The 20,470-nt window shown below is 36.1% G+C and overlaps 1 pseudogene across 1 annotated transcript in view; it reads left to right on the top strand.

The window, feature by feature from the left end:
- The first annotated feature begins 3,232 nt into the window (after nt 1-3,232).
- The window catches only part of LOC306861829 (acyl-CoA synthetase short-chain family member 3, mitochondrial-like), a 42,090-nt pseudogene continuing 24,852 nt past the window's right edge, over nt 3,233-20,470 (top strand). The window contains exons 1-8 of the transcript in view: nt 3,233-3,264; nt 3,365-3,529; nt 4,458-4,515; nt 4,643-4,777; nt 6,377-6,517; nt 10,360-10,420; nt 11,396-11,491; nt 18,552-18,685. The product of the transcript in view is annotated as an acyl-CoA synthetase short-chain family member 3, mitochondrial-like (transcript). The remainder of the gene's footprint in view (nt 3,265-3,364; nt 3,530-4,457; nt 4,516-4,642; nt 4,778-6,376; nt 6,518-10,359; nt 10,421-11,395; nt 11,492-18,551; nt 18,686-20,470) is intronic.

Raw genomic sequence — 20,470 nt, 5'->3', positions numbered from 1 at the left:
TCATGTTTGATTCTTTGTTTTGCTTGCCATTTCTTTGAAATGATTTTCACTCAAAAACTGCTATCAAATTTCACAACTAATTACAAAGTAAATCCTACACTATTTTTTTTCTGTGTATAATCATGTCTGATTTTCCCTATCAATTCTCAGCCATCTCACAAGAATTTCCTGCCCATCTTGCTCTCTCACCATGCCAGACTCACACCAAAACCCATGCAAGAGTGGCTGTCCATCAGCTTCAGCTTTAATTAAATTGCCACTCATCAAATATCTTACATAATACACCATGAGTGCCTCTACATCAGAGTAAGATCATTGACACCCTCCCACATGTTCACATCAGGGCCAGACAAAGTAAAGATAAATATTTCCAATCAAACAATAGCTGTGTTATTATTCCCAGAGAGAGAAAAAGTTATGGCAATATGAATAGCTCTGTTTTAGAAAGTCCTCCTACTGACAAATTGGCGCTGGGAGCAAGCTGACGGGCATTAAGTTCTAAGGCTCGATTCTTGCCTAGAATCCTGCAACACAGGGAGGAAATTAATTGAAGATGTGCAGTTTGTGTGATGTGCTTGCTGAGTGCAGATCAGAGATGAGGACACGCAGTGAGACTATTGAGAATGCAAAACCTAAAACAGATACATGCAAATGGAGATCAGCGCATTGAGGTGAATGCCAGATACCAGACAGAAAAGAGACATTTATGGAGTAATTTGATCATTCAGCACAAGATGATTTATTCAAAATAAATAAATATATATTTGTAAAGACAGCACATGCAAAGTAAATTTAATAATAAACTAATATTAGGAATGGATGATATACATACTGTATATACATTTTTCAGCAGAATCCACAGTGTAGTTATTTCTTTACCAGCCTTTTATCCTGCTGTTTTGCAGTAACAGTTGGTTGCATCATTGTTTTGCACCCAAAAAGGGTAAATGTCACCAATCTAGTAATGTGCATCATACCGCAAGATATATTTATCTTATTCAGCTCTATTAAATCCTGAGCAATTCACTTCATAATCTGTGTGCAGACAATCTGCCACACAGGACTAGGACCACTTAGCATTAATCGCCTCAGTCACTCTAACAGAAAACATTGCACAAGCGATTTGTAAATCACATCATCCCTTAACTGCCAGCAAGATTGATGAATGACTCAATCACAGTGTCCAGGTTGCACAGTTAAAATGGGACTGCAGTCAGCAATCAGAGAGGGGTATGGACACAGGCATTTCTGACAGAAACGGCTGGCAGTCTTGCGAGAGCCATGGAGAAGACATTGCTTCTGAAATAGTTTAGTAGCATCTGAAAGGAACACTTCACTCAAAAATTTTAATTCTGTTATCATTTACTATTTTTTATTTTCTAATTATTACTGGAGAGAAAAATCCATAGAAAATAAAAAAGCTACTGCTTATTTTCTGATAGGTTTATGGACATTTCCTTTAACCCTAAAACATATATGGGTAACAAATCATTCATATTAACACTATTGGGCCCTATTTTACAGACTTGTCTTAGAGTGTATCCCACAATGCAGTGCACTTAATTAATTTCCAGTGTAAAAAAATAAATGTGAAGTAACATTATCTCTCTAAAATGTTTTACCTACATTTAAAGGAAGAGTTAAAAAATAAAAAAACAATATCAGAGTAATTTTAGCCAGAAACTACCATTTAAAGTAAAAAATGTCTTAATGATAAGTTTGTTTATTACAAATGGGCAGCTTTTCACTTCACAAGACACTGATTGGTGGATTGGAGTTGTGTGGATCCATTGGTAAGAAAATTATGTAAAGCTAAATTTCTCCAAATCTGCTCCGACAAAGAAAGAAACTCATTTGAATCTTGGATGAGAGTGAGTAAATTTTCAGCAAAGTTTCATTTTTGGGTGAACTATTCCTTTAAGATGAAACATGAAGATAACTGGATACTTTCAGTTTGTAGTGTTGTATTTTTCTAGGGAGTTTCTCCTGTTCACTGTTGCCTTCAGTTTACAGGGTTTAAGGCAAAGCTGCTTTGGAACAATATTTATGAAATATACTATACCAATAAATTTTATTTAGAAGCCAACATTACTTAGAGAGCATAAAAGACTGTCAAGATATTGCAAAGTAAATATTTTTCACATAATACTTTATTATTTTTTTCTCCAGTGCAATGACAATATAAAAGCCAGATTAATTTTGGGAACCACATGTTGTCTTTTTATACAGTTTAGTAAGTGAAAGGGCTTTTTGTATCATTCTAAATATTTCCCCTTATTCAGGACATGGCTTTTTGCTGTGAAGTCTTTTATATCGTTATTAATATTTCAAGAAGAACGTGTGAGTATCAAATATGATACAACAGGCTTTTGAGTAACGTTTATTTGTACCTCTCAATTATAATTGCATTGCATTAGGCCTATATTGGCACAACAATAAAAACTGCATAGCCTACTTTTAATAATAAAACTAAGCATTTATATATCATCCTACTAGACATATTAGGTAGTCTGCTACACTGTTATCGAATCTCATTGATTTACATTACAAGCAATCAAAATTTCATTAACTTTTTGGCCATATAAAATATCATAAACTGTACCAAATTCCATATTCATAAGTTTTGGCCTCTGAATAAAACTGCTTATGAGATCTTATATACTATAGGCTACTGTAATAATACTGTATGAGCCATACAAGTCTGATATATAATACTCAACAAATACAGTATGCAAACTTTTGATTTTTTTCATATTTCATATTATTACACATAACATTTGTTCTTAAACAGTTTGAATAGGCTTGCATGAAAATATACTGCTGCCTTCATACTTGAGGGTTCTTTGCATTAAAAAGTTTGAAAACTCCTGGAATAGGCTATTTTCCCAAAAGCATTTATATGCAGACTATAGCATTGCTAAACATTGTGTGTCATAAATCATGCAGGGCACCTCAGAAAGCCCCAACATTAAGTAACGATCACATTGCATGGATTGCAAAATCTCGGAGTGGCCTCTGGCTGTGATCTGAAGTATTGAATTATCGCGCGGCCATTTTTTGAGAAATTTGCAGCTCACTTGTGTCAGCAAACACTGAGGCTGAAACGACGAATAGAAAACACAACAAACATGCGTCTTCACCAAACTATGCGTTTAAAACACATCTGCATTGGAAATGTAACGGTGTCTAGAGTTAAGGAAAGTAACAGAACAGTGAGTGCTGTAGGTTCAAGATGTTTGTTGGGTCTGAAGTTTTCATGCACAGGTGTGTTTGGACCGTGTTACCTGCAAAAGGTAAAGACAAATATCTGGAATGGGTGTAAACCGCTGGTTTATACGCCAAACATAACTTTTTACACATACAGGAAACATTTTATTCGTGCATTTGCATCAAAATACACATATGACGACGCGTTTGGCCTGGCACGTGACGAACCCGAGAAGTTCTGGAGTGAAGCGGTTGAAGGCATCACTTGGTTTGAACAGTGGACTCAGACTCTGGATAACACGGATACAGTGTTTCCAAAATGGTAAGTACAGCTTATATATTAGGGGGGCGTTGACATATGGACTTTTGCAGTCAACAGTAACAGAATCGAAGTGAAAGCAGGGGTCTCGGGCTGTTTGATAGTTCACCAAAAAATAGCGTGACAGCCTCAGTCACCATTCGCTGTCATAATTCATCGTATGGAAGAATAAAATGCAATGAAAGTGAATAGTGACTGAGCCTGTCGTGACTGCTGTCCCAGGAATTCTGCTTAACTGGAGTTTCTCTGAAGAGAGAGAGAGTGAGTCAAGGGTGAAGAGAGCAAGTAGGTGTGTGTTTTTTTATTCACGAGGGAGAGTAAACGATGACAATACTTTAATGTTTAGGGGGAAATTATATAATTGTAATAACGCGCCCACTTTTTAAAAACGCGACGCTACTGGAACGCGATGCAACGGAATGACGTCATACCTGTCTAGACCAATCAAAAACAGCGCAGATGAAACGCATAGAATGATTTTTTTGTTTCCTAATCTTAGTAACATTAAAGCAGTCAGCTAATACATAATCAAGACAGGTTTTTCATATTTATTATTTTAGCAGTTGCGCGTAGTGACTTCGGGTTTATTGTGGTTAACTCGGGTGTTATTCCTTAGCAAGCTCTGGATAGACATTGCATGAATGAGAATGTATGCAGTTCATCATTGAGGATTTCGAGATGGTCCTGACTGCAGAATACAAGATCCAGGGGGCGAACCTAAAAGCGAACCTAAAATGTTAAATGTCTATGAATATAAAGTCCCATTCATTTTTCATAGGGGAATTGGTTGAAAACTACATTGCGTATGATTCTGCAGAGCAAATCACAACAAAATAACTCCTTGGCACGCCGCTCACCTACTCCCATGAATCGTGAATGACAAAATGTCAGTTTCCCCAAGCTTAAATATTAGTGTGTACTAATATTACAGCCTCATATTTGGAGGATTCGCCTCCAAAGAGCTCTCCGTCCGCATTGACCATGCTAAGGCAAGCCATTGTTTTTTTTGTTTTTTTTTTAATGAAAATGAAAAAAAAAAATATTTTTGTACATGCATATATCTGCTGAGATTGCGAAATCCACTTCAACTCTTAAATAATTATTTTTCCCCCACAGCCCAAGTAGCTGGTGACAGCATCATTTGGCATCGAGCCGGGCAGAAGAGTGGAATACATTCCCCTGGTAGAGAAAGCTCTGGAGCTCAGCAGTCACAAACCACACAGAGTCCTCATCTACAACCGTCCCAGCATGGTGAGCTCCCAGAAACCCCACGGCACCTGGACGCCAGTCTCATTATCAAACTGGCACACTTTCCGCTGCCTATTAACTGTTAAAAGAGAAGATAATGCAGTGAGAGAATAAAAATGCAAATGTGGTCTCCTTTCTAAAAAAGAGTACCTCAAAATTCAACCTTGACGTCCTTTTTCTCAAGGAGGCTGGCACTTAACCAATATCAATCATTGTAGGAGGAAGTTAGTCATTTTTATAGCTGCAATAACGCACCACTCAAAAAATTATTAGGAAATCAAGTGTTCAAGCTTTCAGCATTTTGACGAGCTCTAGAGTCTTTTTCCTGTTTTAATGTCTCTTAAATGAGTTTTCTCATGTTGCGACATCTAGAAACAGTATGTTGATTTCACAACGCAGGGTACTACTTAAGCTTCATCCTGTGTTGTCATGGAAACTGTTAGCAAATAGCTTTTTGATTTTCCAGTGGTTTGGGAGCCAGGATAAATCCCGCATGGTTGGTGAAGACGAACACATCTTGGAAATATTTGAGTTAAAATCATATGCGAGGGGAGAATTTGCAAGCACCAGAAGAACACACTCAGAGTACACATTGTATTAGTTCTTAGAAGATTTCTACATGGTAGGATCCAATTTACAGAAGATTTTAGGATATTCAGGACTACTTGATTGGAGTTAACACAACTAATAGCAAAAAACACATTAATCCAGCTAAACCCATGCTTTTTGAGATTTGCTGGAGCAGTGAAACCCCAAAGTGGTTCATATGACTTAAAAAGAAAAAAAGGGTTTGCCTAAAAGAAAGGTAGAAAAAAGAGGAGGTCTCAGCATGCATATCATGGCAAAATGGAATTTCTTAGGTGAACTATTCCTTTTAGGCACGTTAGACACTTTGGATTTCCCAAAAAATTGAAACAAAATAATTTTTTACTTCTGCCAGGACTAAAAAAGGTAGGACTAAAACATTTTTGCTAATTGAAATAAAGCTAATATAAATATTAAATGAAACTATAAATATAAGATGAAATATTAGATACTAGACACACAATATTAGATATATTTCTGCACAGAAAAGTCATCTAACTGAAGTAATAAAGTTACTAACTGAAATCGAAAAAAACAAAATCTGAAATAAAAATAAATTAAAACTATTAACAAACAAAAACTAATAAAATTGGCAAAAGCACTACAAAATGACTAATTAAAACTAAAATTAAAATAGAAAATATTAAACTAAAAGCTAACTCAAAATATGAATAAAAACTAAAAGTATATAAATAATACTAAATTAGCACTACTGCCTTGACTGAGCGATTTGTTTTTTTTTAAAGTCCACCCAAAAAATCTGTCGTCATTTACTGACGTCTGATGTCGTTCCAAACCTGTGTGACTGTTTTGAAGAATGTTGGTAACCAAATAGTTTTAGATTGCATTGATTGCATATAATCCATTTAATGGAAGCCATTGGGAACAGAAACTTTTTGGTTACCAAAATTCCTTAAAATATCTACTATGTTCCACGAAAGAAATAAACTCATACATGTTTGGAATGATATGAGGGTGAATAAATGATAACAGAATGTCAATCTTTAATCATCCTGTTCCTTAGTTCTAGTGCGTCCTGACCTGAGCTTGGACTGGGAGGAAGAAATGGCCACTGCCCGCCCTCACGACTGTGTGTCCGTCCCTGCTCATCATCCTCTGTACGTCCTGTACACCTCCGGCACTACTGGTACTCCGAAGGTAAATTCTTGTTTATGACAGATCACAGCGATAAAGCACAGAGCTTGAGGGAATGGATGAAATTGTTTACTGTGGAATAGATCTATTCTGTCAGAGGCTTTGTTTATTGCATAGTGTGTTAGCTATAGACCGTGAGCAATACGCCTTTATAAACTCTCATGTGTATTCAAGATAAGAAGAAAGGTGCTCGTTTTAGTATGAAGGTTTCAGCCTGTGGCTGTGATGTTGCCTGATGCTTTGCAGGCTTTTTTGCTAAAGAAAGTGCCAAAAATGCTATGGCTCTGCCATATGTTTTGGCTTTGTAACTTGAAGTACCATGTAAGTATTAAAGTGCTAAGTATCTGGTTTGTTTTCAGATTGAATTTAAATGATACTGTATTACTAAAACATCAACAATAGGAAGTCATTATAGGAAATGTCAGATATTTTAAATTGTGTCTTTACACAAGTAAAACAGTACAAATATAATTTAAAATAATATGAGTTTTTTGAAACAATATAACAATACTTATAATAAAAATTATTACATATATTTTTACTATTTAAAAATCATTTTTGTTCATTGAAGTGAAGCTGAAATAAAACACAACCTAAATATTAGATGAAACTGTAAATAATAAATATTAGATTAAAAATTAGGTATATTTTTAAACAAATGTCTCTACCTTGAAGTACCATGCAAATACTGCTTGGGGTGTTTCAGATTAAATTTAAATTACCATATATTTTTAAAACATCATCAACAGGAAGTCATTTTAACCAATTTACATTTTTTTTTAAACAGTGTCTTTTCTTTTTCAATCAGAGGATGATCAAGAAGTAAAATATAGTTCAAAATAGTAGTTTTAACAGTACTTGGTAATAAAAATAAATATTTACTTATGTTTGCAAAAACATGTTTCTGGGAACAAATTGAAGTGGTGACATTTTCAAATAACATCTGCACTGTTCCTTAAATTGCTGCAGACTATAGGATACTGTTAAAGTAAGACAGTGTTAATGTACAAAAACAAGGAACTCCTAATTTAAGGTATCATGTTTTGTCATTATGTGAATACTTGATGATCAAATTCATTGAAATAAACACTGAAAGCACCTCTCTTTTCTCTTCCTGCAAATTACCGTAATTATTTTAATAAGCAGTATTTTCGTCACAGCTGGCTTGATTGGGTATTTTCAAGCTGCGGGTGGTTGCATTTTAAATATCCAGTGTCAAGTTAAAATAAAAGTCTTAAAATCATTGCACTATTCACAGAGTTTTTTCATCACCAGCAATAACATCACGCATAAAATTGCAAATATATTGTAGATATTTGATCATCATATATCAACCCCCCCCCCCCCCCCCCCTAAATCTTTAACTTGTAACGGTGACAAGATCCAGGCAAATGTCCAGGCCACATAAGTCCCGCCCATTCTCAAAGCCTATTTGCCATTCTGCTTGCTTGTTCTATTATGGTTCCACCCCTAAGTAACTCTTTTTTTTGTCAATTTAATATTGTCCAAGAGGTGAACAGCACCTTGAAATTTACATTAGCATGCCTCAGGTGCTGTTCAATCCTTAACAACTCACTTTTATATGTACTCTGACTGAATAAGAGACAAGGCAAGAGAAGAGAGTACAAGGAGCACAGGAGGAAGTTACAAAGCCTGAAGGCAGAACGAACAAAACACGGCTCTCCACTGGCCCAGACTCCAGCCAGTATGAAATATCTGGCCCAAGGCAACGCTGCCCTGTACATAAACCTCTTGCTAATAGGCCGTCCGTGCTCACACATACACCTCAGATTTATGTGTTTGGCACACACAGGATCAAATTACCTTCTTACAACTCAAAAATGTGTCCCTCAGTATCAACCCTCGGCCTGATTTGCTAATGATTTACTGACAGTAGGGACAACATGAATTGTAATATGAATAATGGCAATTAATTAATTGTTCTCATATACTTACACACACATTGATGTATTTTTTTCATGCTGAACTTGGATGAATACAATAAAATACATGATTGTGTGGAAAGCTTTGTGAACAAATATTGGGTAGAATAATTATTTATGTGAATAATAAAAATATAAAATAAAATGAAGACTAATTGTGTTGCCATAATATTAAAGTTGATTTTTGCTCTGTTTACTATACTTATTATAATTACAGTATAATTCAAGAGTTCCAAGGACACATCCAAAGTTCTTGCATGAAACTCTAGATGGCGCAGTCCGATAGGTCAAACTCAATCTGACATCATGACATCATCGAATGGCTCAGCTGATTGGTTCTTTTTTTTATCAGCAGCCAATGAGCTTGCTGCTCAACATTAAAATACATGGCTAGTGCTTGCTGTAGCAGTTTCAGTGCACTTCAGAAACCCTCCAACTCCCCAGCTCCACCTGTATAGATCTTCTACGGGGTGATTCATGCATGTTATATATGGGGGTTATTTCATATGATATATGTGCAGCAGTATTTCTTACATGCTATCAGCAGCATGTTATGGATGTACTGGCTGTAGCAAGTCTCGGCACTTGCTGTGCCGCAGCAGCGTAGCAGATCTATTTAGCCAAGACCAAACACATTAACATTGTCATGTATATTACCACGCCAATCCCTCTGAGAGTTGTCATGACAGAAATTAAATTAATCATAAATAACAGTAAAACATCTTTCAAAAATGTATTGTCCACTTTCCATTCATAGCTTTTGTAAGCTGTCCATCTCAGTATCATTGGTGTGAATATTAGAAAAATATGGAATAATTATGTATAAATATTTACATGAATAAAAAGTTAAAGTGTGGCTTAATGCATTGCTGCACCATAAAGAGACAATGAAAAATTCACATTTCATGTCATTTCCACAGTTGCGTAAAAATGTAACAATTTATAAGCTCAAAGTGAGATGAACATAATTAATCATAACGGGTTGTTATCAATTATATATTCATCTTCAGAAATTAACTGTAGCATTAATAGTACAATAAAATGATTTATTTGTCCGCAGTACAGACAGTTTTAATCGTCTATTGACTCTAAGGAAAATTATTTCTCTGGTCACGAAAAATAATTTCCTCACTAATACATTGCTCATAGAGCATGTAACCAAACCGGAACGTTAAAGTGACCATCTGTGAGCCGCAGACACAGACAACCAAGCGTGAATACATATGGATGTTTATTAAACTACACTACAGGGGAACATGCAACATTGAACTAAACACAAACATACACACATTAAACATAGATGCCAACACACAAAAGACATGGGGAGAGCAAGAGAGAGAGAGAGAGAGAACATTTGCGTGCAAGAGAGAACATAATGGCAGGATTTTTACATCTGCTAAACACAACCTGTTAGAACCATCAAAGAATTACATCACCTTAATCAAAAGGGGTCGAAGCCTAGAAGCGCATCTAAATAGTTAACAAGCGGTTACTTGCATATTGGTTTTTTTGGTGCTGAGTATATTGTCCTGCTGCATGTATAATGCGTAGATTCTTGATGAATTCCTTTAGGACTGAAAACTTCGTCATTCCAGCCATGGGTTGATTGGTCCGAAGTTAAATCGCCAAGTCTAACATCCTTTTGACAGTGGGGGGCAACCATTGGCAATTTAGCACCCATATAAAGGTCGAATATGGGGCCAGGTCTGTGAATTATATGCAAATGTCAAAAGGCTAAAAGGCGTTTCTTAAGACATAAAGTTCCAACGACCATCAAGGATCATAAACGGATGTTACAAAAAAAATCCCTAATTTAAATGTTAATGGAGGATTACAATTTAAACTGCATAATAATATTATAAAGGAATCACAATTTTTTTCTTTCCTTTTTGTTCTCATCAGGGTGTAGTCAGAGATTCAGGAGGATATGCCGTGATGTTAAACTGGAACTGCTCCTGATGAGGTAGGTTGTGATCTGTGATGTTCACAATGGGTCAATTAAATTGTCCTTAATGTTTTGAGAAAATAAATTTGATGTACTTTGAAAACACTTTCTCCCCAGTCGAAAAAGTGTGTTGGTGAAATGGTTCATTTACCCCCGGTTTCACAGGCAAGGCTTAAGCCTAGTTCCAGACTAAAATGTTAGTCTGAGCTGTTTCAACTGAAAGAAACTTGCATTGACTGATCTTTAAATAGACAAGTGCCTTTGTTTTGTCTCAAGATGCACACCAGTAATGTTTTTTAAGGCATGTTTATAAAAATTACTTAAATGTCCTAATTGAACTATGGCCTAATCATGTAAATTTGCCACACTGACCAAAAGAAAACATGATTTGAAAGTGACTTCTGTGTGAGCTGTTAACTATTAACTATACTATTATTTACTATTAACATTAGACAATAGACCTGTTACGTGTGTGTTCCTGTTGAGTTCCTGTTTTGCCTTATTTGGTTTTGTTTCCTGTTCTTATTAATTAATTACTGTTCACTCTTTCATCGAGTGCCGATTACTAAAACCACACACTGTTACATTACCTTTTTGCCTGCAAATTTCAGCCGAAATTTCACTAATTTGGTGGCACCTTCGGAAAGTTAATTTTTAACACGTTTTTGGTCTAACCTTGGTTGACCCTGTCAAAATGTAATGCTGTTTTTGCAAAGATGGAGCAGCACAAACTACTTTGCGTAAAAAATGTGTTAAATTTCTTTGTGTGAGAAGAGAGTGTTTACATTGTTGTCTTAAACGAATAGTGGCAAAAAACTGCCTGTTTATGGAAAATATACACATGAAAATTATTTACAAATATTTTTTGTTCACGGAATAATGACTGTGTCAGGGTTGGAACAACAGGAAAAAATTGTGATAAATGTATGACATGACCCCTTGAAAAAAGTTTACACACTGTCTCACACCATTTAATCCACACATCTCTCTCAGGTCTGGTGGGCCGCGTCTGACCTTGGTAGGGTGGTGGGCCACTCTTATATCTGCTACGGTCCACTTCTACATGGCAACACCACTGTGCTCTACGAGGTATGGGACATATAAGGAGTGTGGATATAGGAGTGTGAATGTTACAGCATTTGACCTATGGACCGCACCAGCTAACACTCAATTATCTGCTGTTGTGGTTTACCAGATCCTGACGCTCATGCTGAACTGAGGTCTCCTAAGTCTGTACTGTGAATTTTTTTAGGCTCTAGCAGTCTTTTCTCTTAGGGATTGGATGCAAGGATGATTGAATCTCTACAGCAAACCTCCTGAATCACTGGCTCAGTTTAAGTTTGTTGTGGATTCGATTTGCTGTTGCTTTTCATAAGCTTTTGTACTGTAACAGAGCAGCTCTCATAGTTTTAAACTAGTTATTCTCACTGAGATCACAGCATGAATACTAAAATCATTTGCACTTGATGGGAGGTGATCAGAGTGTGTTTGGTTTCTTGTCAAGGTGAATTCAGCACTGGCGTCGCCTCTGCTGATTAGATGTGTTGTCTCGCTCCACAGGAGAAAATGGAAGATGCTCACAGAATTTATTAGTCTGCTGTAATGGAAGTTTGATTTCAACAGATCTTTCATACAATGTCAATATCCATAGCAGAAAGCCTTCAGTCTCTTTTAATTAATGTCTTTTGTAATTATGCACATCCATGGTAGATTCAAGCCTAATAGTTTTATTCTATTATATCCTGTCAACATGCCAAACCCGATTTTATTTATTCAGCAGTAGTGTTTGCCAAGGAAATACTTTTGACTTTTTGATGCCAGTAAACCCAAATATAATGATATAGATAGATATATATATTAATATTAATATTACTATTACAAAGGCATTGTCATTGTCTGGCATTTATTTTTTGTTTATACAGGTCTAAAGCCCCCCCCCAAAAAATTAAAGTAATATCTTGGAAATATATATCATTAGTTCAAAATAATATTAATCATTTAAGGAATAATGTGCATCTAGCTGGTTGTAAATATTTAGGCACAAATTATTGAGGTGAAATATTTTATTAGCTCATGAACCTCCAGATTTGAGCTTAGATAAACTAACAAGTTCAAACAAGGTGGATATTTAAGGGATTTGTACCATATTAGGCAGCTTTTCACCACATGAATATTGATGGGGACGTGCAATATTGAGTTGAGAGGAACAGTTTTGAAACCTTTTTGTCATCTTATAATTCTTTACAGTGTACAAAACAATCATTCTAGCAACTAGACAAACACCTTAAACATTATTATCTTAGGCTTACTACTATAACTTCTACTGTTCAAGTCTTGTGGTTACAGTCGATAACTGAGATGCAAGATTATGGCAGCTGCATTTACATGAAATGAGAGAGTATGACTATAGAGCAATACGAGAGACATGAAAGCATCCGACCTCAGATACCTGAAGGAGCAATTGTTATACAGTGGTGCGATTGATGGTGGTCATTATTGGAGAATAACTAACCTCAAATGGTTGCAATTGACCAATCAGAATTTCAGACAGCCGTGTAATAATGAAGTTTGTGTGTAGTGCATATCACAATATATGTTGGTTCAGTGTGACATTTTTTTTCATAACTTTTTTGGTCACACTTTATTTTAAGGTCCAATTCTCACCATTAACAATTAACTACGAATTTTGCCTCAAACTCCTAATTTGCTGCTTATTAATAGTTAGTGAGGTAGTTGTTAAATTTAGGTATTGGGTAGGATTAGGGATGTAGAATATGCTCATGCAGAATAAGTACTAATAAACAGTCAATATATTAATAAAAGAAATGCCAATAAGGAAATACAGTAGTTAATAGTGAGAACTGGTCCCTATACTAAAGTTCTACCCTTTTTTTCTATAAAATTTCCAAAGACTCCAATTTAAGAACTTCTGCATAACATGCTTCACCTATCATTGCTAATGCTTGGGGTTAAAGAAAGATCCCAAAACTGAAAATGTTTTTCATCATTCACCTTCATTTCATCCCAGATCTGTAAAGATATTTTGAAAAATAGTTTTTCCATAAAATGAAAGTTAATGGGATCCGATTTTGTTTGGAACCCACCGTGTCTTCTTTTGTGTTACAATAAAAAGTCATACCAATTTGAAACCAAATGAGGGGGAGTAAAGGATGACAATTTTCAGGATAAGATGACAGGATAGGTGGACTTTTACTTTCTAAGCAACCAGTCATCATATTGTTTTCTCCAGTAAGTAACCACCCAGATCACACTAACAATTACCAATTAGCTCTCTAGCAATAACCCTAAAGTGAAAAAATGGGTTTATGTTTTACTTTGATACAATTTTCACTCAGAAATGTCTAGTAAATTTCACAAATAATTACAAAGTAACAACAAATAACATTAAACATGAATTGAATTAAACATGACATTTTTAAGTTAAAAGACTGAACAGTATTTTCTTGTAAAATGTACAACAGTAATCTTTGTTTTTTATTAAAAAAAAATTGGTTGCACTTTATTTTACAGTACGTGAACTTACTTGTACTTATAATGTACCTACCTAAGAAAGTACTGGTAATATAAGGTAACTACATGGGATAGGTTTAGGGGTAGGTTCAGGGTTAGTACCTAGTTATTAACTAGTTATTGTAATTACTATAATAAGTACATAGTAGGTACATAAGTAACAGGACTGTAAAATAAAGTGCTACCAAAAAATTTCCTTAGTGTGGTGTTTTATATTACATGAAAAGAAGTGACGCAGTTGGAAAAACAAAACAAATATTAAATGCCTGCCAATTACGGATTGACACAGACATGCGGCGGATGCAGATTCTTGTTTTGTACATTGCAAATCAAGTACAAACCTGTTTTCTTGTTCAGTTAAAAAATTATTCCTTGCAAGACGTTGTACAGACACTTTCTTTATTTGGAATCAGCCATAGACCGGATCTTTTTGTTTCTATAACAACACTCAAATGTCACAATAATTATTCATTTCTTTGTTCAAAGCTTGCCTAAGACATATCCAAGCATTTCTCAAAACTTTGAAATCGACTGGCCATTTTTTCCCCTCACTGAAACAGGCACAAACGCTGTTCTAGAAATGAGATGAGAGATTCATGTGTGATCCATTTGATTTGTCCCCACTAATATGAAGTCATTGTTTAGTTTTGAGAGCATTCTCTCTGAGAAACGTGGCAGCAACATGAATATTTGAACAGCTCAGTGTTGTGAAATGCTACTTGAATGTGCAATCTCTCTGCAACAGTATTATTCTGTTTCTTTGCCATACGTTTGGCCCATCTGCCACCCAGGCACCTTTCCAAGCCACTCTCCATTTCAAACACAGCCTTGATTTAATATTCACTCCCCAACCGCTGCAAATGCCCATGCTGATCCAGTCGAGTCAAGTCAAGTCACCTTTATTTATATAGCGCTTTTAACAATGTCAAACAATGTAACCAAAGCGCCATCGGTGACAGAATGGAGAAAAAAACCTTGGGAGAAACCAGGCTCAGTCGAGGGGCCAGTTCTCCTCTGGCCAAACGAACCAGCAGTTCAATTCCAACTGCAGCAAAGTCAGATTGTAAGGGCTCAACTGGTTCCAGCGGTCTTTCCCGATGGCTGTCTAAGTGGCGGGGTCCTCACTGGGGATCTGTCTCTGGCGCTCATCTCGGTGTCCTGGTTTCTGCTGACGTTCAGGGCTGTAGAGGTCGTCTCTGGGTGCTGATCCACCATCTGATCTGGATACGGACTGGATCTGGTGACTGCAGTGACCATCTGGGCTGGATACGGACCGGATCGGGTGGCTACGGTGACTGGGGATATGTCCCCGAGGCTCATCCAGGTGTCCGGCCTCCGCCAACGATCAGGACCACATATATCATCTCCCGACGCCGATCCACCATCTGATCCGGACACGGACTGAGAAATAGAATAGAAACAGACAAATATTAGCGTAGATGCCATTATTCTTATAATGTAACGAGCACATCATGTGTTATGGGGAGTGTTCTCGGTTCCGGTTGATCTAATTAATGCAGCCTAACAATCCTTTAACGGATTTGAATAATAGAAGTGTATTAGTGTGTTATGTGTAAGCCAGGTTAAAGAAATGTGTCTTTAATCTAGATTTAAACTGACAGAGTGTGTCTGCCTCCCGAACAGTATTAGGTAGATTGTTCCAGAGTTTGGGTGCTAAATAGGAAAAGGATCTGCCACCCGCAGTCGATTTTGATATTCTAGGTATTATCAAATGGCCAGAGTTTTGAGAACGCAGCAGACGTGGAGGACTATAATGTGATAAGAGCTCGCTCAAGTACTGAGGAGCTAAGCCATTCAGGGCTTTATAAGTAATTAAGCAGATTTTAAAATCTATACGATGTTTGATGGGGAGCCAATGCAGTGTTGACAGAACCGGGCTAATATGGTCGTACTTCCTGGTTCTAGCAAGGACTCTAGCTGCTGCATTTTGGACCAACTGTAATTTGTTGATCAAGCATGCAGAACAACCACCCAATAAAGCATTACAGTAGTCTAACCTTGAGGTCATAAACGCATGAATTAGTATTTCTGTATTTGACGTTGAGAGCATAGGTCGCAATTTAGATATGTTTTTGAGATGGAAAAATGCAGATGCTAGAAACATGGCTTTCAAATGAGAGATTGCTATCAAACAGCACACCTAGGTTCCTAACTGATGAGGAAGAATTGACAGAGCAGCCGTCAAGTGTTAGATAGTGTTCTAGGTTATTACATGTGGGGTTTTTAGGTCTGATAATTAACAGCTCTGTTTTTTCAGAATTTAGCAGTACGAAGTTACTCGTCATTCAGTTTTTTATATCGACTATGCATTCCGTTAGTTTCTCAATTTGGTGTGTTTCACTGGGCCGCGAAGAAATATAGAGCTGAGTATCATCAGCATAACAGTGAAAACTAACACCATGTCTCCTGATAATATCTCCCAAGGGTAACATGTAAAGCGTGAAAAGTAACGGCCCTAGTACTGAGCCTTGAGGTACTCCGTACTGCACTTGTGATCGATATGATACCTCTTCATTCACTGCTACGAACTGATGGCGTTCAGATAAGTACGATTTGAACCATGCTAATGCACTTCCACTAATGCCAACAAAGTGCTCTAGTCTATTTAAAAGAATGTTGTGGTCGATAGTGTCGAACACAGCACTAAGATCCAGTAGAACTAATTAAGAGATACAACCACGATCAGATGATAGAAGCAGGTCATTTGTAACTCTTAATGAGAGCAGTCTCGGTACTATGATACGGTCTAAATCCTGACTGGAATTCCTCACAAATACTATTTTTCTCTAAGAAGGAATATAATTGCGAGGATACTACCTTTTCTAGTATCTTTAACAGAAAAGGGAGATTTGAGATCAGTCTGTAAATCTTTGGGGTCAAGTTGTGGTTTTTAATGAGGCTTAATAACAGCCAATTTGAAGGTTTTGGGGACATATCCTAATGACAGTGATGAATTAATAATAGCCAAAGAGGACCCATGACTTCTGGAAGCAGCTATTTTAGTAGTTTAGATGGAATAGGGTCTAACATACATGTTGTTGGTTTAGATGATTTAACAAATTTATACAATTCTTCCTCTCCTATAGTAGAGAATGAGTGAAATTGTTCCTCAGGGGATCTATAGTGCACTATCTGATGCGATATAGTAGCTGACGGCTGCATGGTTACAATTTTATCTCTGATAGAATCGATCTTGGAAGTAAAGTAGTTCATAAAGTCATTACTGCTGTGCTTTTGGGAAATGCCAACACCTGTTGATGCTTTATTTTTCGTTAATTTAGTGACTGTATTGAATAAATACCGTGGGTTATGTTTGTTTTCTTCTAGAAGAGACGAAAAGTAATAAGATCTAGCAGTTTTTAATGCTTTTCTATAGGATAGGGTATTTTCCCGCCAGGCTATACAAAATACCTCTAGTTTTGTTTTCCTCCATCTGCGCTCCATTTTCCGGGCTGCTCTCTTTAAGGTGCGAGTGTGCTCATTATACCACGGAGTCGGACTGTTTTCTTTGATCTTCCTTAAGCGTAAAGAAGCAACTGTATCTAAAGTGCTAGAAAAGAGAGAGTCCATAGTTTGTGTTACATCAAGTTGTTCTGAGCTATTGGATATGCTGAGGAATTGATATAAATCAGGAAGATTACTTACAAAGCAGTCTTTTGTGGTAGAGGTGATGGTTCTACCATACTTGTAACAATGTGTCGAATTTACAGTTTTAGCTATATGGAGTTTACACAAGACTAGATAATGATCTGAGATATCATCGCTTTGCTGCAGAATTTCAACACCACTAACATCAATTCCATGTGACAGTATTAAATCTAGAGTATGATTTCGACAATGAGTAGGTCCTGAAGCGTGTTGTCTAACCTCAATAGAGTTCAGAATGTCTATGAATGCTGATCCTAATGCATCTTTTTATTATCGACATGGATATTAAAATCGGCAACAATTAAGACTTTATCTGCAGCCAGTACTAACTCAGAAAAACAGCAAATTCTTTAAAGTCTGTGTGGTGCCCTGGTGGCCTGTATACAGTAGCCAGTACAAACATCATAGGGGATTTATCACTAACACGTGTTTCTCTAGATAATGTTATACGCAGCACCATAACTTTGAGTTATACTTAAAGCCTGCCCTCCGAGAAATACTGAGAATATTGCTATAAATTGTAGCAACACCTCCCCCTTTACCTTTCAGACGTGGCTCATTTTTATAGCAGTAATCTTGGGGGGTGGAGTCATTTAAAGTAATGTATTCATCTGGTTTTAGCCATGTTTCTGTCAAACAGAGCAAATCTGATCTGATCTGATCCAGTCTGGAAGACTTGTGTACACTTCCAAAATGTTGGAAAAATTGCAACAAAGGGCTGCACAAAATATCGCACTTTAGCATCTTCTGTAAGAACTACAATGCTGCAACTTTCTCTAGGAATTTAAAAAAATTTTTTTCCAAAAATCTTTACTCATTTTGTTACATTTTTTTTAGCATTGCATAATATTAATTTAAGACTTATATTAACCCATTTTACATGTTTTTTTAAAGATATTGGTCTTTCATTTATGCATTCAGATGCTATAAGCAGTTGTTGTTTCCGCAGGGAAAACCTGTGGGGACTCCGGACCCTGGGGCCCTTTTCCGTGTGATGTCTGAGCATACCGCTCCCACTGCTATCAGAGCCATTCGCCAACAAGACCCTCAGGCAGAACACGGGAAACAGTACCCACTCAGCAGGTAACCACAAATCTGTACCTGTTCATATAATAGCTAACAACATGTAACATATGCAGCAAATCATATAAAAAGTGTTTATTTTTTTCTACATAGGCTTCAACTAAAAATGTATGACGTGTTTTATTTATATACAAATAATCTCTCTGTGTTTACTTTTTGGCCAAAAGTTAGGAATAATTAAGATTTTTCTTTTACTCGCCAAGGTTGCATTTATTTGATGCATTGAAAACAGTAATATTGTGAAATATTATTAACATTTATAATAGCTGTTTTCTATTTGAATATTTTTTTAAAATGTAATTTATTCTCATGATGGCAAAGCTGAATTTTCAGCAGCCATTAGTGTCACATAATCCTTTAGAAATCATTCTAATATGCTGATTTGCTGCTAAAAAAACATTTCTTATTTTTGCATTTAAAAACATTAAAACAAATCAATATTATTCCAGACTTTTGGCTGCCGGTGTATATACAGTGGTTCCAAAAATATTTTGGACACTTCAGTCACACTTAAGAATATCTAAATGTCGTTTGATAGATAATATCAAGTGGCAAGTAATTCAGCTTTTTTCAGAACTAACTTTTCTGAACCACTTTTTACAATTATTTTTATCATGGATAAAAAGTGGGACATTTTTCATAGATGGATGATGCTTCCTTCAAATTCACTATTTATTGATATATTGACACATTTGACAACAAGGTGTCCCAAGACTTTTTGTTTTAATTTTGAACAATATGCCTGTTACTTCATATTTTGCTTTTTTTTTTTTTTTAATAGTTTCTTTGAAAAGTGTTCTTGTGCTATTTCTTGACAATAAATGCTATGTGTTTTGCTGTTATATAATGCAAAATATGAAATATATTGTGTGCAGATATTTTAATCTAATACGCAAATTAGTTTGAAGAACCAAATTAGCCAGAGATCAGTTATCAGGATTAGAAGATCTGGAATCTTTCAAATCATCTCAGATGTAATAAGCGACGTACGAAGAACGGGCCCCAGGCTTTTAGTCTGTATATTTCTTTCCCACAGAAAAGTCAGGCTTCTTTATTAGCTCATTGGGTGAGATCTCAGATGGACGGGACTTGGCAATAAATGGCCAGAAATGTTTATGGTGATGTCAGTAAGTAACAGTGAAGCAGGGTATGCAGTTGCAGTTATTCATAACATTTATTTTAGCTTTCATAAACTTGTCCTTTTCTTTTTTGGCTTTTTTAAATATTGCAGAGCTTGGTAAAGTACTTTTTTTCTTTTTAGTTAAATCATTTCCCTGCTTAGATGGAGTTTACAGAGCAACATTGTAGACACAAAAAAATAAAAGCTCTAAATACACAGTTTTCCAATTTTAATATTATGTCTGTTTACACTGCTTTGTTTTGCCCCTCAAATCATCACTTTCTATAGGAAACATAGCAAATGCAGTCTATGGATCTTTTGACGATAAACACCCGTAGTTTACTCAAAATGCCATTAGAGTGTTGATTCTGCTGTGGATTTTGCTTCTACAAACACTGTTGCTGTTTGGGTGACAGTGCATTGGGAGAAAAAAAAGTGCAGTTACCATGGTGATAGTAAGGGATGTGTTTCAATAAAGCTATATAGTGCTTCTATACATTGGCTATGGCTTTGATTTAAGCTTAAGCACATCTGCATTATAGAGCAGCAATTCCTTTTGTTCCCTGCATTTAAATGATACTCTGCCTAGTAATAACTATTCAGTGCCCTTTTAAAGGCTCAGTCACATGGCCATTAATCATTTACATAAACGTCCAGTTAATAGA

Source organism: Barbus barbus (assembly GCF_936440315.1).
Source record: "Barbus barbus genome assembly, chromosome: 42".
In the NCBI taxonomy this organism is placed as follows: domain Eukaryota; kingdom Metazoa; phylum Chordata; class Actinopteri; order Cypriniformes; family Cyprinidae; genus Barbus; species Barbus barbus.
This window is presented reverse-complemented; position numbering and strand designations above follow the sequence as displayed.